Source organism: Ziziphus jujuba, chromosome 11 (assembly GCF_031755915.1).
Source record: "Ziziphus jujuba cultivar Dongzao chromosome 11, ASM3175591v1".
In the NCBI taxonomy this organism is placed as follows: Eukaryota; Viridiplantae; Streptophyta; class Magnoliopsida; order Rosales; family Rhamnaceae; genus Ziziphus; species Ziziphus jujuba.
The window spans coordinates 712,777-733,913 of NC_083389.1; the positions used below are offsets into that span (position 1 = coordinate 712,777).

Sequence of the window (21,137 nt, forward strand, 5' to 3'; positions counted from 1 at the left end):
AAGTTCTGTAAAAGCAACAGGAAAATTTGCTTAGATCCCCATAAGTGAGGCTTTTGTGGGCTATCTTATAAATGCTTTGGCTAAACCTATTGATGGTCGAGGTGAAATTTTAGCTTCTGAATCCTAGTTAATTGAATCTCCCGCCCCGGGTATTATTTCGAGACGTTCGGTAAATGAGGCTCTTCAAACAGGACTTATTGCTATTGATTCGATGATTCCTATAGGACATGGTCAGCGAGAATTAATTATTAGGGATAGGAAAACCAGTAAAACAGCAGTAGCCACAGATACAATTCTCAATCAACAAGGGCAAAATGTAATATGCGTTTATGTAGCTATTTGTCAAAAAGCATCTTCTGTGGCTCTGGTTGTGACTACTTTACAAGAAAGGCCGATTCTCCCACTACATTACAATACCTAGCACCTTATACAGGAGCTGCTCTGGATGACTACATTCTTGTTAATTTTGGTTTTTTGTTCATTTTTCTTTGCTGTTTTAGTCTTAAATATTTGCATTCATATATTAAAAAAAAAACAAAATTTGAAGAGTAGGGTTTGCGGAATAAAAAAAAAAAAATCGCACAATTTGAATTTTTGATTGGGACGTCATGGGTTTGGTGTTTTTTTTGGAGTTAGAATTGCAATTTTGGTAATTATTCTTGCTACTGCAGTTGTTTATGTTCTTTGAGTGAAAAAAAAAAAACAAAATAAAGGTAAAGCCGAATAAAAAATATAAAAATAAAAATTTCGGTTTGTTGAATTTGGTGTTTGCTGGAAATTTCTTTGAACTGCTGCATTGTTGACTATTTGTTACATATTTGAAGTTTCTGGAGAGTTATTTTTGCAGCTCGATATTTGGATTTTTGGTGCTTAAATTATTTGGATAAAAATTAGTTAAAGAAATTGATACAAAAAACTTGAATTACAAGAACAACAACCAGCACTATTCTATATTTTTGTTCGATTTGATTCTTGTTTGAGTTTAAAATTCTTTTTCCTAAATTTTATTCTTGAATCCTTAATCTCTTACCATCTAGTCCAGTTCTTAAAAATTCCAAAGATTTCTCCTTAATTTGCTTTATTTTGCCTAGAAAAGCCGAAAACTAGGTTTTGTTGAATTATTCGGTATTGCCTACTCTTAGCTACTGTTTTGTTGATAAGTTCAATTAAAACATACTTGTAATCTAATTGCTGTTTTTTGGGTGTTTTAATTAGAAATTTGAGATATTTCATTGAGCGGAAAAAGGCAAGAGAGTTTGAGCATAAAAGAGGGTTAAAAGCTGAAATTAGTGTGTAAACACAAGTGTCGAGTTCTTATATTGAGTGAAACACGTGAGGGAGTGAATCTGGTGAGAATTTATTTTATTTTTGTATTATTCATACTAACATGGTTGATTCAAGGGTGAGAAGAGGAGATCCACCTTTGAGAATTAATGAAGAGGAGTCCGTAGGAGTTAAAGGTGATTTCCGAGCTACGGGGAGTGATGAGCAAACGAACATAAGGGCTATATTGGAGCAATTACAGTGGATGAATGCCCAATTTGACCATTTAAAGCAAAACATGGATAGGGTAGAAACATCCCAAGGAGTGCCCAATATAAGGTTAGATGCTCATGGAGGTCGAGGTCGAGGAGGCCGAGGGCGACCAAGAGAGGAATTCGGGGGAAGTAACTATGGAGATTCGGGGGAAGTAACTATGGAGATGACTTGGATGAGGGGTTTGATGAAATTTTTGAACCTCAAGAAAGGCTAATCCTTGGGAGACCAGCAAGGAATGAAGATGATGATCTTGGCAACATCAAGCTAAACATCCCACCATTCATGGGTAAAACTAATCCGAAAGCATATTTGGAATGGGAAGAGAAATGGAGATGATTTTCGATTATCATCATTATTCGGAGGCCAAGAAGGTGAAGATGGCAGCAATGGATTTTGGTCATTATGCACTCCAATGGTGGACCAATGAGCAAAACACCCAAAGGAAAGTTGGTGATGACTTTATCACTACATGGCGCCAAATGAAGGTGCCATGAGGAAGCGGTTCGTACCATCACATTATCATAGGTTGTTGCATCAAAGGCTTCAATCCCTATCTCAAGGAAGTATGTCTATGGAGGATTATTACAAGGAGATGGAGATGCTTATGATGAGATTAAACGTGAATGAGGATAGAGAAGCAACCATGGCAAGATTCCTCGGTGGTTTGAATCGTGACATAGCCAATCAACTAGAATTGCAATAATATGTGGAATTGGAGGAAATGTTGCATGTGGCTATTAAGCTTGAGCATTAATTCAGGAAGAGGGGTGTCAACTCATGGTATGGAGGTGTTTCCAACAGTGGAAGATCAATTCCAAGTGGCCGGAGAAGCAATCCTACCTATGAGAGCAAGCCAAAGCCGAAGATAGGGGAAGAAAGCTCCAATCGGCCAAATAATGAGCATAAAACCGAATCTGTCCAAGCCCATAAAAATGAGGTAAAATCTGATCCTAAACCTTCAAGATCAAGAGAAATAATTTGTTTTAAGTGCTAGGGACGAGGACACATCGCAAGCCAATGCCCGAATAGAAGAATTATGGTGCTAAAAGGTAATGGTGAACTAGAATATGAAATCCAGGAAAGCGAGGGAGAGGCCGAATTGGATGATGAAGAATGTGGAAAGGATGAACATAAGGAAACTGAAACACTCCAACCTTCAAGGGCTGACTTGAGCTTAGTTGCAAGATGAGTCCTTGCTGTATACAAAGATGAGGAACAAATCCAAAGAGAGAACATCTTCCACACCAGATGTGAAATTCAAGGTAAGATTTGTAGTATGATTATTGATAGTAAAAGTTGTACAAATGTAATTAGTAACATTGTAGTTGATAAATTAGGCTTAACAACTATTAAACATCCAGAACTTCATTGATTACAATGCCTTAATGATAGTGGTGAAATAAAACAAGCCAAGGTAAAATTTAGTATGGATAAATATGTGGATGTTGTATTGTGTTATGTTGTACCTATGCATGCTAGTCATATTTTATTAGGGAGGCCATGGGAATTTGATAAGAATGCCATACACTATAGGAGAGAGAATTCCATTGTATTTAAATTTAATGGGAAGAAGGTCAAGATGGAGCCATTAACTCCAAAGGAGGTATTTAGAGACCAACTTCAAATGCAACTAATGAGGGAAGCCAAGAAGCTCAAGGAGAAGGCTAATACTGCACCAATGGTTACACCACCTACCCATGAGGTTAAGACCGAACTTGCTATCCAAGGTAAGTATTCTAAACTCAATGGTAAGGGGAAAGACAAAGACAAAACCGAAAGAGAGAAATTAAGAGAAAAAGCCGAAAGTGATGATAAAAATAGTGTGTTCGAAAGAGAGAAAGGAAAAGAAAGAAAAGAAAGAAAAAGTAAATTTTTTTTTTTTTGAGTTTTGGGGATGTTAATAAGGCTATCCTGGGTAAGAAACCATTGCTAGTTATGAATTATAAAGACGTTAATTTAAAAATTCTTTTCTTGTAAAGAACTTTATCTGCATTATTAAAAGCTTTACTTAGTGGAAATTTAAAAATTTGGGAGATATTATTTGCTAATATTAAAAAGTGTGATAAACTTGTATTTATAGTATTTGTTGTGATAGTGTTTGACCCAGGAGATTTGGTTTGGCTGCACTCAAGAAGGAAGACGTTCCCCGAACAAAGAAAGTCCAAGCCTATGCCGTTTGTGGACGGATCGTTTCAAGTTTTGGAGCCAGATAACAAGAATGCCTACAAGCTTGATTTATCGGGTGAGTATAACATGAGTGCTGCATTTAATGTTGCTGATTTAACTCCTGTTGCTGCAGGTGATGATCTTGATTTGAGGACAAATCCTTTTCAAGAGGAGAGGAAGGATGTGATTCCGCCCGAGCCCGCTCAACTGATAACCCGCTGGGGTGCAAACTTGACACAGATGAAGACCAGGCCAATCACAAGAGCTCAAATTAAGAGATTTAAGGACAACCTGGGAACATTTATACAGGGGCTAATCAATTGTCAACAGAGCTTATCCATACTCTAAGATACAAAGTCTATTTAAAGCATCCAAGTGGTGGAAGCCGATATGGGCCTGGATAGCAGTTTTGGTGCAAATATGGACAATGGGCAGCTTGGGCCGATTTGCATCACTCTCATCCAATGCATGTGAGGAAATGTGTCGTCATGCATGAGGACTACTTCAACATGAAGCACTCAATGAGATAGCATCACTTGTCAAGAAACTAAGAAGCATGTGATGAAGTTACTTTACACATGTGTTTTGCTTCACCATGAAGTACTTGTAAAACACCTACCAGTTTCAATGGCTTCCTCACATTTTTCTGCACCTTCACCTCCTATGTTTGATGGCCAAAACTATGCTGTTTGGGCAATCAAAATGAGAGCGTATGTTCAAGCCTATGACCTTTGTGAGCTAGTTGAAGTTGATTATAAAATAGAACCACTAAGGACAGGAGCTACTGTAAACCAAATAAAGCTCCATAGTGAAGAAAATGCAAGACCTTTCAAAATCCTCACAGCCATACAAGCTGCTCTGACTGATGAAATCTTTACAAGAATCATGACTTGCACAACACCTAGACAAGCTCAGCAAAGGCTTCAAGAAGAGTTTCAAGGAAAAATAGGAACAAGGCAAATGCAGCTACTCAATCTCCGAAGAGAGTTGGAAAATTTAAAGATGGTGGATAACGAAACTGTGAAATAATTTACAAAAAAAGTCATGAAAATTGTCAATCAAATTTGATTGCATGGAGAGATTTTTCCAGATCAAAGGATTGTTAAAAAGATCCTCATATGTCTTCTAGAGAAATATGAGGCAAAGATTTCAACTTTGGAAGAAACAAGAGACCTTTCACAAGTTACAATTACTGAATTGATCAATGCCTTGCAAGCCACGAAACAAAGTAGGAGTCTTCGACTACAAGGTGAATCTAGCTTAAGTTAACCTACCTTCACAGCAAACAACAAAGGCAAAGCAATCCAGCAACCAAGGCCTTTTCAAAGGCAAAATAGAGGCAAGGAGATCACAACTCAAAGTGGGAACAAGATGACCTATGGTCCTTGCATAATTCGTAAAAAGCAAGGACACACGACCAAGATATGTTGGTGGAGACTGAATTCTCAATGCAAAATTTGCAAGCAATTGGTCATATGAAAGAGTTTGCAGGCAAAAGAACCCAAAACAAGAGGCAAGACATGCTCATGAACCTGAAGAGCCAAGTGGAAAGCATGAACATATCTTCACGGAAACTTGCAACCTTGCAAGCTCAACTAAAGATTCATGGATTTTTTACAGCAAGTGTACAAATCACATGTACAATAACCATGACTTGTTTGTAAAGCTTAATCCAAGAATTGCAACAAAAATCAAGGCTACAAATGGAAAAATCATGAAGGCAAGGAAAAGGAGATTTGGTCTTTAAAACACCAAAATGTATAATTCAAATCATAAATGTCTTGTATGTACCAAATATGTTCGAAAATTTGTTAAGTGGGCTACAACTTATGAAGAAAGGATACACTTTGAAGTTCTTAGATACAAGTTGTAAAATATTTAAAGATGGAAAAATTGTATTACTTATCCATATGAAAGATAATAGCCCTATAATTGATTTCAATCAACAAAAGCAATTGGCTATAAGAAGCAAAGTTCAAGAAGATTCGAAATTGTGGCATAGAAGGCTTGGCCACTACAATGATGCTACCATTAAACAAATGCAATCTCAACAAATTGTTGAGCATTTACAACAAATCCAAGATTCTCTACTCCTCCTTGGCAATGTTAGGCATGATGTGAAGAAGACTTCTAAGCATTTGAAGTCTATCTTTTGGCAATGGTTTTGTAAGAATGTCGGCTAGCTAGTCTTGAGTGGTACAATGAACTAAATTGGTTTATTTGTTTCTTTCAGCCTCTCAGATACTATGGTACTTCACAGGGATGTGCTTGGTTCTTCTATGTTGTACTAGATTTTTGATGTTGGCAATGCTGAAGTGTTATCACAATAAATGGTGGTTGCATTTTTTTGCTTGCAACCTAATTTATTAAGTAATTTCCTTAACCAAATTGCTTGATTTGATGCTGTGATGCGGAGATGTATTCAGGTTCTATTGTTGATTGTGCCGTGTTTCCTTGCTTGTGTGAGCCCATGAAAATGGACCTAAATCAAACATAAACAAGTAACCAAACGTACTCTTCATATCTTCCAAGCTACTTGCCTAATCACTATCACAATAGCCAATTAACTCACACATGTTGCCAAGCTTGTATAGTATTCCAAAGTTGGTTGTGCCTTTCATACAAAATATGTTCGACCATATTTTGAGACACCCGAAGTATTTAGGCATCCACCCGAAATGCATCAATTCATAGTCCAAGAGATGTTGAATGGATTTCTAAAACAGAGATTGACAGAAGAGTTCAATATATATTTAGAAGTATTTATCAAATGCACAAAAGTAAAATTACTTATATAATTGTTGTGTCATTAATTACTTAAAAATATACTTAATTATTTACTTAAAAATTAGTTATTTAATTTTCTAATATGTATATGTGGTTATAATTTTGCAGAAACTAAGTAAGCAACAATCTAAAAGAAGAAAATTGAACAAGCATCCCCATAGAATGGTTGCATTGGGATATGAAAGATTGGAAAAATCTATGGTAAGTTTTCTATTTTTACATCCATTTAACAATATATGCATTTTTTTATTTTAATCACATGGTATTATTAATATTTACACGTAACTTTTACAGCAAATTAAAATAGGCACCCGAGAATACATAGAATGTGAGGATCTATGGACATGGACATGAATGGGGAAATATGGAAAATATGCAAATGAAGAAACATAATTTTTGGTGGGAAAAAAAATTGTGAGTATTTTTATTTACATAAAAATGTATAATTGTAATGTTAACTATTACCTTTTATCAAATATGATTAATTTTATAGTTTATATATTTTGAACTATGGATATTTTTGTTTAGTTTTTAAATTGATATTTTTATTCATTTACATAATTATGATCAATTTTATTATTATTGTTGCCATGCAAAATATATTAATTTTTAGTTAAATATTGTAACTAAATATTCATGTAATCTAAGCATAGTTTAATTATTTTTTACCACTATATATTGTTATGATTGAAACATAGATATTTTAGTTTAGCTTTCAATTTTATATTTTTATTCATTCACTTAATTATGCTTAAATTTATTTTGTTGTTGCCATGCACAATATATTAATATTTAGTTAAATATTGTAATTTTCTAATTATTTAATCATTTAATATATATTGTAGAATATCCTAAGGAAGAAGGCAAAGGAAGGAGAAGTTGAGTCTTCACTTTAGATGATATACTTATACAGGCTTTGGGGACCGATTAGTATGAACATTAGCTTAAAGATATAGGCAAAGACTATACAATGACTAATTTTTTTCACACACCTAAGCAAAGTTCACAAAAAAAGGATAAGTCGGAGGAGAGTGAGAGAATTACCAATCTAACACTTATTGTTAGTGGTCTTTTGGGGATCATTCAAAAGAAAGGCAACATTGAAAAGATTATTGAGTTAGTATCTGCATATGGTATTAACCTACATTCTTAACTTCATACACTTACACAACAATCTTCACATGGAGAGGCACTGCATTCTCATACACATACTTGGTTACCACATGGAGATCGTGCAGTACATGATAAAGATGTTGCCGATCTAGGATCCTCATCTACTGTTAGGCTTGATGCTCCACCTATTTATCTGTCAACTATGACATCTTTAGAGGTATTATTAAAAAAAAAAAAATTTAATTTATATTTAGCATTAATATATATGTCTAAAAAGTAATATTTTTATTCATTTTGTTATGATTATGCTTAATTTTGTTATCATAAATATATATATTTCTATATTAATTAGTTATTCTAATTTTGTTTCTAATGCAGGGTCTTAAACGCATTCTTACACATTACAGTGTTGAAAATATAGTAGTATGTGGTACTTTGGTTCCTTCTATCTCATCGGATGGGTGTCATGGTGTTATGCTAGGTGAACGAAATTTGAAAGTCACTGCTGATGAGGTGATTGATGGATTTACCCTTGTACCAATATCATCATATGATATTAGACATGGTAGTGATGCAGAAGAGGCATTTATTGCATGGTCTAGATATTTTGTTGTTATCTTACCATTGGATGTGGTACCATTCAATGCAACTGTATATGATAATTTATATGTATGTGCGATTAATAATTTTGTTTTTGGTATACTAGCATTTTATTTGTTGATATTTGTAGGGAAGATTGAAGAAAAAACATGCTGAGGATGTTCAATGTGGTGATCATGCTCCCTTATCAATAGTTATCCCACCAATCTGCGAGTTGTTACATCAGATCGAGGATATCAAAAGTGATCATTTATGGACATTTCGTATGATTGAAGGAACTGTGGGGTATAAACAAGATTTGTGCTTATTGAAGAATGATATGACTGAGTTTTGTTACATGCATGAATTATCTTCTTAGTGCATTTTGTTTTACAAAAGGTAACTTAACTTTAAATGTGATGGATACACAAGCTGAAGAGAATTATTGTTTTGTTTATCCCGCTATCATTGCACCAATTGGTCATGCAAATCCTTATGAAAGAATGATTAATATATTGAGTAGATGGTAACATACAAGACAATGTCATCTATGGTTTTTTCCATATTGTGCAAGGTATGTTGTGTTAAGATATAATATATTTTGTTAGATAGTTAATTTAATCAAATGACATATTGACTAATAATTTATGTGCAGCAATCATTGAATGTTAGGTGTTTTGATCTTTACATAGCAGTAGTATGGTTCTATATTTCTTTAAAAAATCGTATTCATAAAGGTTTATAACCTGGAGGAAAAGCTACTAACTCCTAAGTGTAATTCTGCAAGATGAAATCAATCTCACTTTTTATGGCTTCTTTCCATAAATTCCCTTCAGGAGAGTTTATAGCTCCTTGAAAGCTCTAAGGTTCATTTTCTAGCATCTATGTAAGCAAATCGAGACCAAAAGATTTTTCCATTCTTACTTTCTTGTTTTTTCTAATCTCAACCTTGGTTTTAACTTGAGTCTCCTATTCTGGATCATTATCATGATTGTCTTCATTTATAGCAACATATCTTCATTCAGACGAACTCGGTCCTTTTTCAAACTTATACGGGAAAATATGCTTGAAAAATATTGCATTTCTCGATTCCATTATCGTGTTCTTATGTATATCAAGAATTTTAGATTTATACACAGGAATCCAATATGCACTACTAATTTGAGCATAACTTATAAGATGGAATCAACTGTTTTTCAACCTGTTTTCACTTTCTAAGGAGTGGGTACCACTACTTTGGCTAGACGCCTCCACACTTATAAATATTTATAGGAAGGTTGTCTTCCTCTCCAAAGCTCATAGGGCGTCTTCACTTGATTCTTCTAGGGAACCTTATTCAAAAGGTAGCTCTCTGAAAAAAGGGCTTTCCCCCATAAGTTCTGAGATAATTCAGAACTTATCAGAATTTTATTCATCATATCTTTCAAGGTATGATTTTTTCGTTCAGCAACACCATTTGACTGTGGTGAATATGGTAGAGTAACTTCATGTCTAATACTATGTTGAGGGCAATACTCAACAAATGGAGTTACATACTCATCACCATGATAACTTCTTATTACTTTAATATTTTTGCTGAATTGATACTCAACTTCAGATTTATGGAGAATAAACTTCTCTACTGCCTCATCCTTGCTATTAAGCAAGTATACATAGTAGTATTTCGTGCTATCATTGACAAAGGTGATAAAATACATATTGTCTCCTATAGTTGGTGCGAATTTCAAGTTACATATATCACTATGGATTAAAACCAAGGGCTCGGTATTTGTTTAAATCGTTTGATATAATAACCTCGTTGTTTTTACCTCTACACACATTTCATATTTATATTTGGAATCAATTCCAAATTTGGGAATATGATTCAAGTTAATTAATCTCCGCATAGAATTATAATTAACATAACCTATTCTACCCTGCCACAAATTGGAAGACTCAAGCAAGTAAGCGGAAGAAGTACTAGCTTTATTAATCTCATTAGGCTCTATAATCATTACATTTTGTTTAAACAAACCACTGACTACATAGCCTTTCCCCACAACCTTATTGGATTCAAACACCAAACTAAAACCATGCTTACTTAGAAGCAATCCAGACACCATATTCTTGCGAATGTCCGAAACATATAGCACATTGTTCAGAGTTAAATTCTTTCCAGAGGTCATTTTTAGGACTACTTGCCCTCCCCTTGTACTTTAGACATGGAAACATTCCCCAAGAACAACTTCTTTCCATTTTTACTTTGTTCGAAATAAGTGAACAAGCTCTTATTTGAACATATGTGGTGGGTCGCATTAGTATCAATCCACCACTCTTTAGGGTTTGATCCCACCAAGTTCATTTTACAGACAATAGCATTGAGATCTATGTCATCAATGTCTTGAGTGATTTGCTCCACCATCTATGCTTCTTTATTTTTCTTCTTTTTTGGCAGCCTATAGTCCACCACTCTATGACTCAACTTATCACAATTGAAGCATTTACCTTGAAACTTATCCGTTTTGGAGATCCCTGATTTAGGTCCTAGCTTAGAATCCTTGGCATCTTTTCCAATCCTCTTCTTATTGTTGGAACTTTAACTATGCTCTCCAATATTGGCCTTGATCTCGGCCTGCGAAAATCTTTTGTTAAATTTTCTTTTGTCATCTTCAATATGAAGTTTTCCAACAAGAGTTTCCACATCCATTTCCTTCATCTTATGTCTAAAATATTCTTGAAGTCTTTCCAACTAGGCAGTAGATTCGCAATTATAGATGCTACTTGAAAGACTTCACTAATTATCATCCCTTCAAAATGAATATCTTAAATAATCACCTCAATTCATGTACTTGACTCACGAGAGGCTTTGAATACACCATTTGAAATTCCAAGAACCAACTTACTACAAACTTTTTGGCGCCAACATTCTCTATTTTTGATACGAACCTAGGACGACCTGCCCCTAAACCCGTATTATATTAGCCCGGATCTTAATTAAGTTCAAGTTCTAATGGAATGGACCTCAACCCCTAACCAACCTGTGGTTAGAAACCTTGGTATAATGAAGACGCCACAATAGGGGATGGAAAACCTATTGATAAGTCAAGCTAAAACAACCAATTCTCTAATGGTGTTTTAGGTGTTCTCAAAGAACAAAGAGATAATTAATCTCACGAGTATTTTCTCAATCAAAATCAAAGTTTTATTCTTATTGAAAAATACGCCTTTAAATAGGCTACAAAGCCATGAAATACAACCCTAGAACATAAAGAAAACCAGCCACCACACATAAAGAAACCTAGTTGGCCGAAACTATACTTCCTTTCCTAATCTAAGTTTGATTAATTAATTCCTTTATATTAAATTAGGAATTAATTAATTTACAATCAAAAGAATAAAATAAAAACCTTCGTAAAGTTATTTGTCCAGAAAATAAATAAATAAAAGACAACAAGTAATAGTAGTTTCCTAAAACAAAAAGTAAAAACAAATTAGGAAACTAAAAATGCTAGCCTTTTGATCAAGTTGACTTTGATCAATCTTTGACCTCTTTGAGCTTCAAATCAGCTTCTAGATTCTTTTTAGAATGCCAAATAAGCTGAATATGAAGTCCCACACGTTGCCCATGATTGGAAAAATAAGAAAAGGATAATACAATAAAATACAATAAAGCCAGCAACCAATACAGCAAATTCGGCCAAATTGTTGATGTTGTCCGTACAAGCCCTTTTTGATTGCATTTGAGGCTGATTTAACTTGATTCCATGACCTCTTAGGCATATGTATTGAATCCATAAAGCATTGGAACCATTTCATGCTTCCCGGACTCCAAAAATGTACCAAAACTGTCACCCAGGTCCGTATCGGCTTCCACCACTTGGATGCTTCGAATAGGCTTTGTATCTTCAAGTATGGACAAGCTCTGTTGAGAGTGATTACCCTCTGTATAAATACTCCCAGGTTGCCCTTAAATCTTTTAATTTGAGCTCTTGTGATTGGCCTAGTCTTCATCCGTGTCGAGTTAGCACCCCAGCGGGTTATCGGTGGAGCGGGCACGGGTGGAATCACATCATTCCCCTCCTCTTGAAAAGGATTTGTCCTCAAATCAAGTTCATCACCTGCAGCAAAAGGTGGTAAATCAACAGCATTAAATGCAGCACTCATGTTATACTCACCCGGTAAATCAAGCTTGTAGGCATTCTTGTTATTCGGCTCCAAAACTTGTAAAGGTCCATCCATAGGCGGCATGAGCTTTGACTTTCTTTGATTAGGAAACCTTTCCTTTCGTAAGTGCAACAAAACCAATTCTCCTGGATCAAACACTATTACAGTAAAATCTAGAAATACATGCTCATTATGGTAAAAATTACACTTTTTAAAGTTAGCAAACAATATTTCCCAAATTTTCAAATTGCCACTAAGTAAAGCTCTCAACAATGCAGATAAAGTTCTATTCAATAAAGATATCTTTAAATAAGTATCCTTAAAATTCATGGTCAGCAATGATTTCTTATTCATAATTACTTTATTAACATCACCAAAGCTAAGATAAAAATTTATATTTTTCCTTTCTTGTCTTCCTTTTCCTTTCTCACTCACGGCCATCTCACCTTCCTCACTCTCGGCTTTTGCACTAAATTTCTCACTCTTGGTTTTATTAAAATTTTTCCACACAACCTGAGTATTAGAAGACTTACCTTGGACAGCAAGCTCACCTTTTCCCTCTTGATTGGATGGTAGTCCACTTGGAATTTCATTTGGGAAGACATCTCCAAATTCCTTCAAAAGAGAAATCATTGAACTTGGCAATTCAAGTTCTTCAAAATTAGTTTGATCATTAAAATAATTTTCTTTATAAATCATGACCAGCAAAGGTTTCTTATAATCAATAACCTTATTAATATCCCCTAAACTCAAATCAAAGTTGCTACATGACCTTTCTTTTCTTTCTTTTTCTTTTTCTCTCTTGGATTGGCACAAACCTTCGGATTTCCCTTCCTTCTCCAAGCTCTCGGGTTTGCCACTTTCTTTTCCCTCTCTTTTAGTTTTTCCTTGATCTTTCCACTCAATATGAGTCTTAGAAACCTTACATTGATCAGCAACCTCATTCTTACCTTCTTGAAAGAATGGTGAAGCCGTTGGTGCCATACTTGCTTTTTCCTTGAGCTTTTCGACTTCTCTCCTTTGTTGCATTTGTAATTGGTCTTTGTAAACCTCTTTAGAAGATAATGGTTCCAGCTTCACCTTCTTCCCTTTAAACCTGAAAAAAATACTATTTTCTCAACCAAAATGAGTAGCATCTTTATCAAATTGCCATGGTCTACCTAATAGAATATGTCCAGCAATCATGGGAACAATATCACATAAAACTACATCCTCATATCTACCTATATTAAGTTTTACTTTGGCTTGTTTATTCACTTTTATTTCACCACTATCATTAAGCCATTTTAATCTATAAGGTTCTAGATGTTTAATAGTTATTAAGCCTAATTTATCAACTACAATGTTACTAATTACATTTGTACAACTTCCACTATCAATAATCATTCTACAAATCTTACCTTGAATTTCACATCGGGTGTGGAAGATTTTCTCTCTTTGAATTTTATCCTCATCTTTGTATGCAGCAAGTACTCTCCTAGAAAGCAAGTTTAATTCAGCATTGGATGCTTGCAAGGTTTCGGGTTCATCCTCCAAGTCCTCCTCCTCTTGCTTGGCTTCATCCTCACTTTCTTCACTTTCCGATTCTAGCTCGTCATTGCCCTTTAACACCATGATTCTTCTATTCGGGCATTGGTTACCAATGTGTCCTCCTCCCTGGCATTTAAAACACACAACATCATGAGTTCTAGAAGGTTTAGGATCTAATTTTACCTCATTCTTTGGTGCTTGGACAGATTTGATTCTAGTCTCCTTCCTTGGCTAGTTTGAACTTTCTTCTTTGACTTTCGGCTTTGGCTTGCTTTCATAGATGGGATTGTTCCTCCAACCACTTGAATTGGACCTTGCACTGTTGGAAACACCTCCAAACCATGATCTTACACCCCTCCTCTTGAATTGATGCTCTAATTTAATAGCCACATGCAACATCTCCTCCAATTCCACATATTGTTGCAATTCTAGTTGATTGGCTATTTGACGATTCAAACCACCAAGAAACCTTGCCATGGTTTCTTCCCTATCTTCATTCAAGTTCAATCTCATCATAAGCTTCTCCATCTCCTTGTAATAATCCTCCACGGATCCATGTCCTTGAGATAAAGATTGAAGTCTTTGATGCAGCAACCTATGATAGTGTGATGGTACGAATCACTTCCGCATGGCTCCTTTCATTTGTCACCATGTAGTAATCAAGTCATCACCAACTCTCCTTCGGGTGTTTTGCTCATTGGTCCACCATTGGAGTGCATAATGGCCAAACTCCATTGCTGCCAATTTCACCTTCCTAGCCTCCGAATAATTATGGCGGTCAAATATCATCTCCATTTTTTCTTCCCACTCCAAATATGCTTCGGGGTCACTTTTTCCCATGAATGGTGGGATGTTGATCTTCATATTGCAAAGATTGTCATTTGTTTCTTCCCTCCTATATCTTCCATGGCCAGCTCTATCTTGGACAGCAAAATTTTTGTTCATACCTTCCTCAAAGTCTCCACCAAATGGCTCCTCATCAAATTCCTCTCTCGGTCTCTTGCGACCTCCTCGTCATTGGCCTCGTCCTCCATGGAATTCTTGCCTATTTCTTATGTTCGAAATTCCTTGGGAAACTTCTAGGCTTCCCATCCTTTGATTCACATGCTCAACTTGAGCACTAACCCGCTGTATTGACTCCAAAACAGTTCTCATGTCCACTTGGTCTCCACTCCCGGTAGCTCGGGCATTGCCATGGAATGCTACGGATTCCTCCTCATTGATCCTCAAAGGTGGATCTCCTCTCCTCATTCTTGATTCTGTCATGTTAGTATAATAATGCAATAGAAATAAAATAGGACCTTACCAATTTCACTCCCTTACGTGTTTCACTCAAATGAAGACTCGACACTCGTGTTTGCACACTTGTTTCGGCTTTTTACCCTCTTTTAAGCTCACACACTCTTGCCTTTTTCCACTCAATGAATTATCTCAAAGTTCTAATTAAAACACCAACAAAACAGCAATTAGATCACTAGTATGTTTTAATTAAACTTATCAACAAAACAGTAGCAAAAAGTAGGCAATATCGAAAGAATCCAACAAATCCTAATTTTTCGGCTTTCTAGACAAGAAAACACAAAATAATGGGAAAACGTTGGAATTTGGAAAACTGCACCAGATGGTAGTAGATTATGGGTTCAAGAATAAAATTCCAGAAAAAGAAATTCAAATACGAACAAGAATCAAAGAGAACAAAAATATAGAAAAGTTGTTGGTTGTTGTTCTTGTAATTCAAGTTTTGTATCAATTCCTTTAACTAATTTTAATCCAAAAAATTTAAACACCCAAAATCCAAATATCCAGCAGCAAAAAATAATTCTCCAGCAACTCAAATATTGAATAAATAATAAAAAACCAGCAGCTCCACCAAATTTCCAGCAAACAAATCAAACTCCAACAAACCAAAATATTTTTTCTTCTTTTTATTTATTTATTTATTTTTTATATTCGGCTTTACCTCTTTTTTATTTTTTTATTTTTTTTTTCACTCACAGAACATAAACAACTGCAGTAGCAAGAATAATTACCAAAATTGCAATTCCAACTCCAAAACAAACACCAAACCCGTGACCTCCAAATAAACAAAATGTGCAGTTTTTTTTTTTTTTTTAAATGTTGCCACAAACTTCTTTTTTTTTTTGTTTTTTTTTGAATATATGAATGAAAATATTTAAGACTAAAACAGCAAAGGAAAATCAACAAAAACAAAAAATTACCAAGAATAAATATGAAAAATCAACCAACAAACAAGGAAACAAAGATATGGTAAAACAAGGAAACCTAATTCAACTAGGAATGAGTTTTTGTTTTTTATTTTTTTTATTTTTAAAGAGATGCTGAACGTGTATGGGATAGATGCAACCTTAACCGAATGCTAAAATTGGAGAATAACACAAAAACAAATAAAGCAAATAAAGATAGATCAAACCTGAACAAAATTTAGCTCTGATACCAAATGATAAGAACCTAGGATGACCTGCTCCTAAACCCGTATTATATTAGCCCGGATCTTAATTAAGTTCAAGTTCTAATGGAATGGACCTCAACCCCTAACCAACCCGTGGTTAGAAACCTTGGTATAATGTAGACACCACAATAGGGGATGGAAAAGCTATTGATAAGTCAAGCTAAAACAACCAATTCTCTAATGGTGTTTTAGGTGTTCTCAAAGAACAAAGAGATAATTAATCTCACAAGTATTTTCTCAATCAAAATCAAAGTTTTATTCTTATTGAAAAATAATCCTTTAAATAGGCTACAGAGCCACAAAATAAAACCCTAGAACATAAAGAAAACCGCCACCACACATAAAGAAACCTAGTTGGCCGAAACTATACTTTCTTTCCTAATCTAAGTTTGATTAATTAATTCCTTTATATTAAATTAGGAATTAATTAATTTAGAATCGAAAGAATAAAATAAAAACCTTCCTAAAGTTATTTGTCCAGAAAATAAATAAATAAAAGACAAAAAGTAATGGTAGTTTCCTAAAACAAAAAGTAAAAACAAATTAGGAAACTAAAAATGCTAGCCTTTTGATCAAGTTGACTTTGATCAATCTTTCACCTCTTTGAGCTTCAAATCAGCTTCTAGATTCTTTTTAGGATGCCAAATAAGCTGAATATGATGTCCCACACGTTGCCCATGCTTGGAAAAATAAGAAAAGGCTAATACAGTAAAATACAGTAAAGCCAGCAACCAATACATCAAATTCGGCCAAATTGTTGATGCTGTCCGTACAAGCCCTTTTTGATTGCATTTGAGGCTGATTTAACTTGATTCCATGACCTCTTAGGCATATGTATTGAACCCATAAAGCATTGGAACCAGTTCATGCTTCCCGGACTCAAAAAATGTACCAAAACTGTCACCCGGGTCCATATCGGCTTCCACCACTTGGATGCTTCGAATAGGCTTTGTATCTTCAAGTATGGACAAGCTCTATTGAGATTGATTACCCTCTGTATAAATACTCCCAGGTTGCCCTTAAATCTCTTAATTTGAGCTCTTGTGATTGGCCTAGTCTTCATCCGTGTCGAGTTAGCACCCCAGCGGGTTATCGGTGGAGCAGGCTTGGGCGGAATCACATCAATTTTATATTTGTGGTCTAAGTTTCCCACATCTCTTTTATTGTTTTCGTGCTACAATGCATCCTATACAAAGCATATGATAAGCCATTCAAGATATAATTCCGACACAAGTGATAAAAATGCTTCCATGTATCCACCACCATGGATGTTTCTCTATCACTCTGTTCATTATTTGGAGGTGCGTCTTTAGTCAAAAACCTCGCAAGGTTCATGGTTGTCAAGTAAAATAGCCTCTTTTGTTGCCATCTCTTGAAATTGCTACATTAAATTTCTCTGGTGGCTCAGCATGATTTGTAGGTATAGCAATCAATGTAGGAATAAGCATTTAGACCACAAAAGTTGGAGTTGGCACTTGTGTAGCATGCACAATGTGACCTCGTATCAGAAGTCACATAATCTAATCCACTTGTCATTTCTATATAATCACAAAACAAAAATCAATAGTTGTTGTTCTAAACCCTAACAAACTAATTAAAACCAATTTCTAATAGGAAAATACAATGACATGATTTTTCTAAATTTTTCTTTATACACCCACAAAATGTTTTATGCATCTAAATAATTGTTGTGTACCCCACAAAATTACTGTATACACCATAAAATTGCTATATATGGCCAAATAATTCTGTACAACATACATCATCACTGACATAATCACTGATGTCATGCTGACTTGGTATTATGCTAATGTGGCACCATAGTGTCATGTCATGATGATGTAGCATACTGGAATGTCGATGGCATTACTGATGATGTGTAATGACCACATCACCATCTGATGTCACTGACAATCACATGTAGCTTTGCCACTACACGATATGTGGCACCCCAATTCTTCTCTTTTGGGCCAATATCTTACAGGTTAAGCTTTTGGTATTAGGCCTTGCACCTGGCCTGAAACACCAGCCTCATTGCACCTGGGCTGAAATACCAACCTAGTTAGACATGTGCTGAGCTTTAACATGGGCCGAACTAAAGAAAATCCAGTAAAACTATAGCGTACAACCTATATGCCTAAAACCCGACCAGAGGACCCATAGGCTACCCATCTTCAACCTCCAGTTGCATCATTCTTGATCTATTTCACTTGTAAATGGGTCAACTGACCTAGTGCAACCCGTGTGGGGATCCCACCATTCAGCTTCCTTGTGCCTTACAGGTTTACTAGCTTATTGACTCACACACATGTCAGACTCCTCCGTGTTTCAAGAGATGCCAAATGGGGAGCCCATAGGTCAACACCAGGAGCGTGCAGGTGCCGAAGCACCCCGTGATAGTGCACACTGCCAACCATGATCACGGTGACAACGTCTTCATTGGCATTTCTACAGCCCGGGCTTGGGCCACCATCGTAATTTTCATCAGTCTGTGCCCTTAGTTGATCGGTAGACCGGCTCTCACTGTTTCGCATTCGAGTGAGGCGCATTATCGGCCCCCATTCGGTCCCCTCCCGACAATTTCAAGCACTCTTTGACTTTGTTTTCAAAGTCTTTTTCATCTTTCCCTTGCCCACATTTAGCCTTGGAACAAATTTACTACCCTATTTAGGCTGCATTCCCAAACAATCCAACTCGCCGATAGCGCCTCATGGTCAGAAAGGGTCCAGGCACGACGGGGCTCTCACCCTCTCAGGTGACCCCTTCCAGGGGACTTGAGCCTGGTCCACCGCTGACGATGCTTCTTCAGACTACAATTGAAACACCGAGGGTGCTCGTTACTAGGGGAATCCTTGTAAGTTTCTTTTCCTTTGCTTATTGATATGCTTAAACTCAGTGGGTAGCCCCGCTAGGTAAGGTCGAAGACGCCGCACCGGCAGGCCACTGGGGTCTCTGTAAGGCCAAGACAGCAATTCGTGCTTGCAGCGAGGAGCCAAGGGTTGGATAACCACTGATTGCTACGGTATTCATCACGAGGGACCTACATTTTGGCTAGCTGCGGACCGTGGCACATGTTTAAATACTAAAAGTTTCATATCCGAAGCGAGTTTTCAAGAAACCGCTCGCATTTTAGCAAAAGCTGCTCTACGTGGTCATATCGATTGGTTGAAAGGTATAAAAGAGAATGTTGTTCTAGGGGGACGATACCCATTGGGATCAAATTTAAAAGATTAGTGCACTGTTCAAGGAAACAACACAACATTCCTTTGCAAATGAAAAAGAAGAATCTATTCGAGTGGGAAATGAAAGACATTTTGTTCGACCACAGAGAATTATTTGATTTTTACATTTCAAAGAATTTACATGATATATCAGAACAATCGTCTCTAGGATTTAATGATTCTTAAAAGCAAAGTCATCCTTTTTTCTATTTGTGTTGTGGTAGTTTAATTTCGTAATAGGAATAAAGATAATAACAAATAGAAAGAAATGAATGGTTTGGATTATGCATCAATGGCCAATCTTCAGTAGAAGAGAAGGTTTCGTTGGAACAATTATTTATTTCTATTTTAGGTTCTTTTTTTTTTTTTCCTTTATGACAAGAAGATATTGGAGCATCAAGTTGGAAGAGATGATGGGAGCGGGAGTTCATTTTGGTCATGGTACTAGGAAATGAAATCCTCATATTATAAATCTTACCAGAATTGCTTGGTTTTTGGCAGAAGCTTATGATTTAGTTTTTAATGCAGCAAGTAGGGGAAAACAATTCTTAATTGTTGGTACCAAAAATAAAATAGCAGATTCAGTAGCACAGGCTGCAATAAAGGGACTTAAGACTTCATAAATTCAGGGACTTTAGAACGGAATAAAAGATGGGGAGACTCAATCATCTTCCGAAAAGGGATGCAATTGTGTTGAAGAGACAATTATCTCACTTGCAAACCTATCTCGGTGGGATTTAATATATGACTAGATTGCTCGATATTGTACTAATTGTTTATTAACAAGAAGAATCTACAGCTCTTCGCGAATGTATGACTTTGGGCATTCCAATGATTTGTTTAATCGATACAAATTATGACCTAGATCTAGCAAATATTTGAATTATGACAAATGATGACACTATAGCTTAAATTCGATTAATTCTTAACAAATTAGTATTTGCTATTTATGAGGGCCATTCTAGCTATATACGAAATTCTTGATGAATAATAAGATAAGTAAATTATTTTTGGAGCTCCATAGAATAGATTTATTGAATCGGTTACTATTTATGACTTACATAAAAGAGATAAAAATAACCGAGGATATTATGCGTTTAGTAGGTATTCAAAATATACAATGCAAGTATGCAAATCGAAAATGAGATGGTTGAATCAAAATAATTCCTTTGAAAGTTCTATTTCTTTTAGAGGTTAATATGAATGTTTTATTATGTTCCATCAACACACTAAAAGAGTCATACGATCTATCCGGTGTGGAAGTAGGCTAACATTTCTATTGGCAAATTGGAAGTTTCCAAGTCTATGGCCAAGTACTTGTTATTTCTTGGGTTTTAATTGCTATCTTATTAGGTTCAACCATTATAGCTATTTGTAATCCACAAACCATTTCGACTGACATTAAGAATTTCTTTGAATATGTCCTTGAATTCATTCAAGACATGAGCAAAACGCTGAATGGAGAAGAATATGGTCCCTGGGTTCCATTTATTAGGACTATGTTTTTACTTATTTTTGTTTTGAATTGGTCAAGGGCTCTTTTACCCTGGTAAATCATACAATTACCTCATGGGGAGTTAGCCGCGCAC

At 35.6% G+C, this 21,137-nt stretch overlaps 2 pseudogenes; both read left to right on the forward strand.

The window, feature by feature from the left end:
- LOC132799882 (DNA-directed RNA polymerase subunit beta''-like) overlaps positions 1–19,734 on the forward strand; it is a 31,660-nt pseudogene extending 11,926 nt beyond the window's left edge.
- A 188-nt stretch (positions 19,735–19,922) lies between these two features.
- Positions 19,923–20,532, forward strand: LOC132799835 (small ribosomal subunit protein uS2c-like; annotated as a pseudogene).
- The last annotated feature ends 605 nt before the right edge of the window (positions 20,533–21,137 follow it).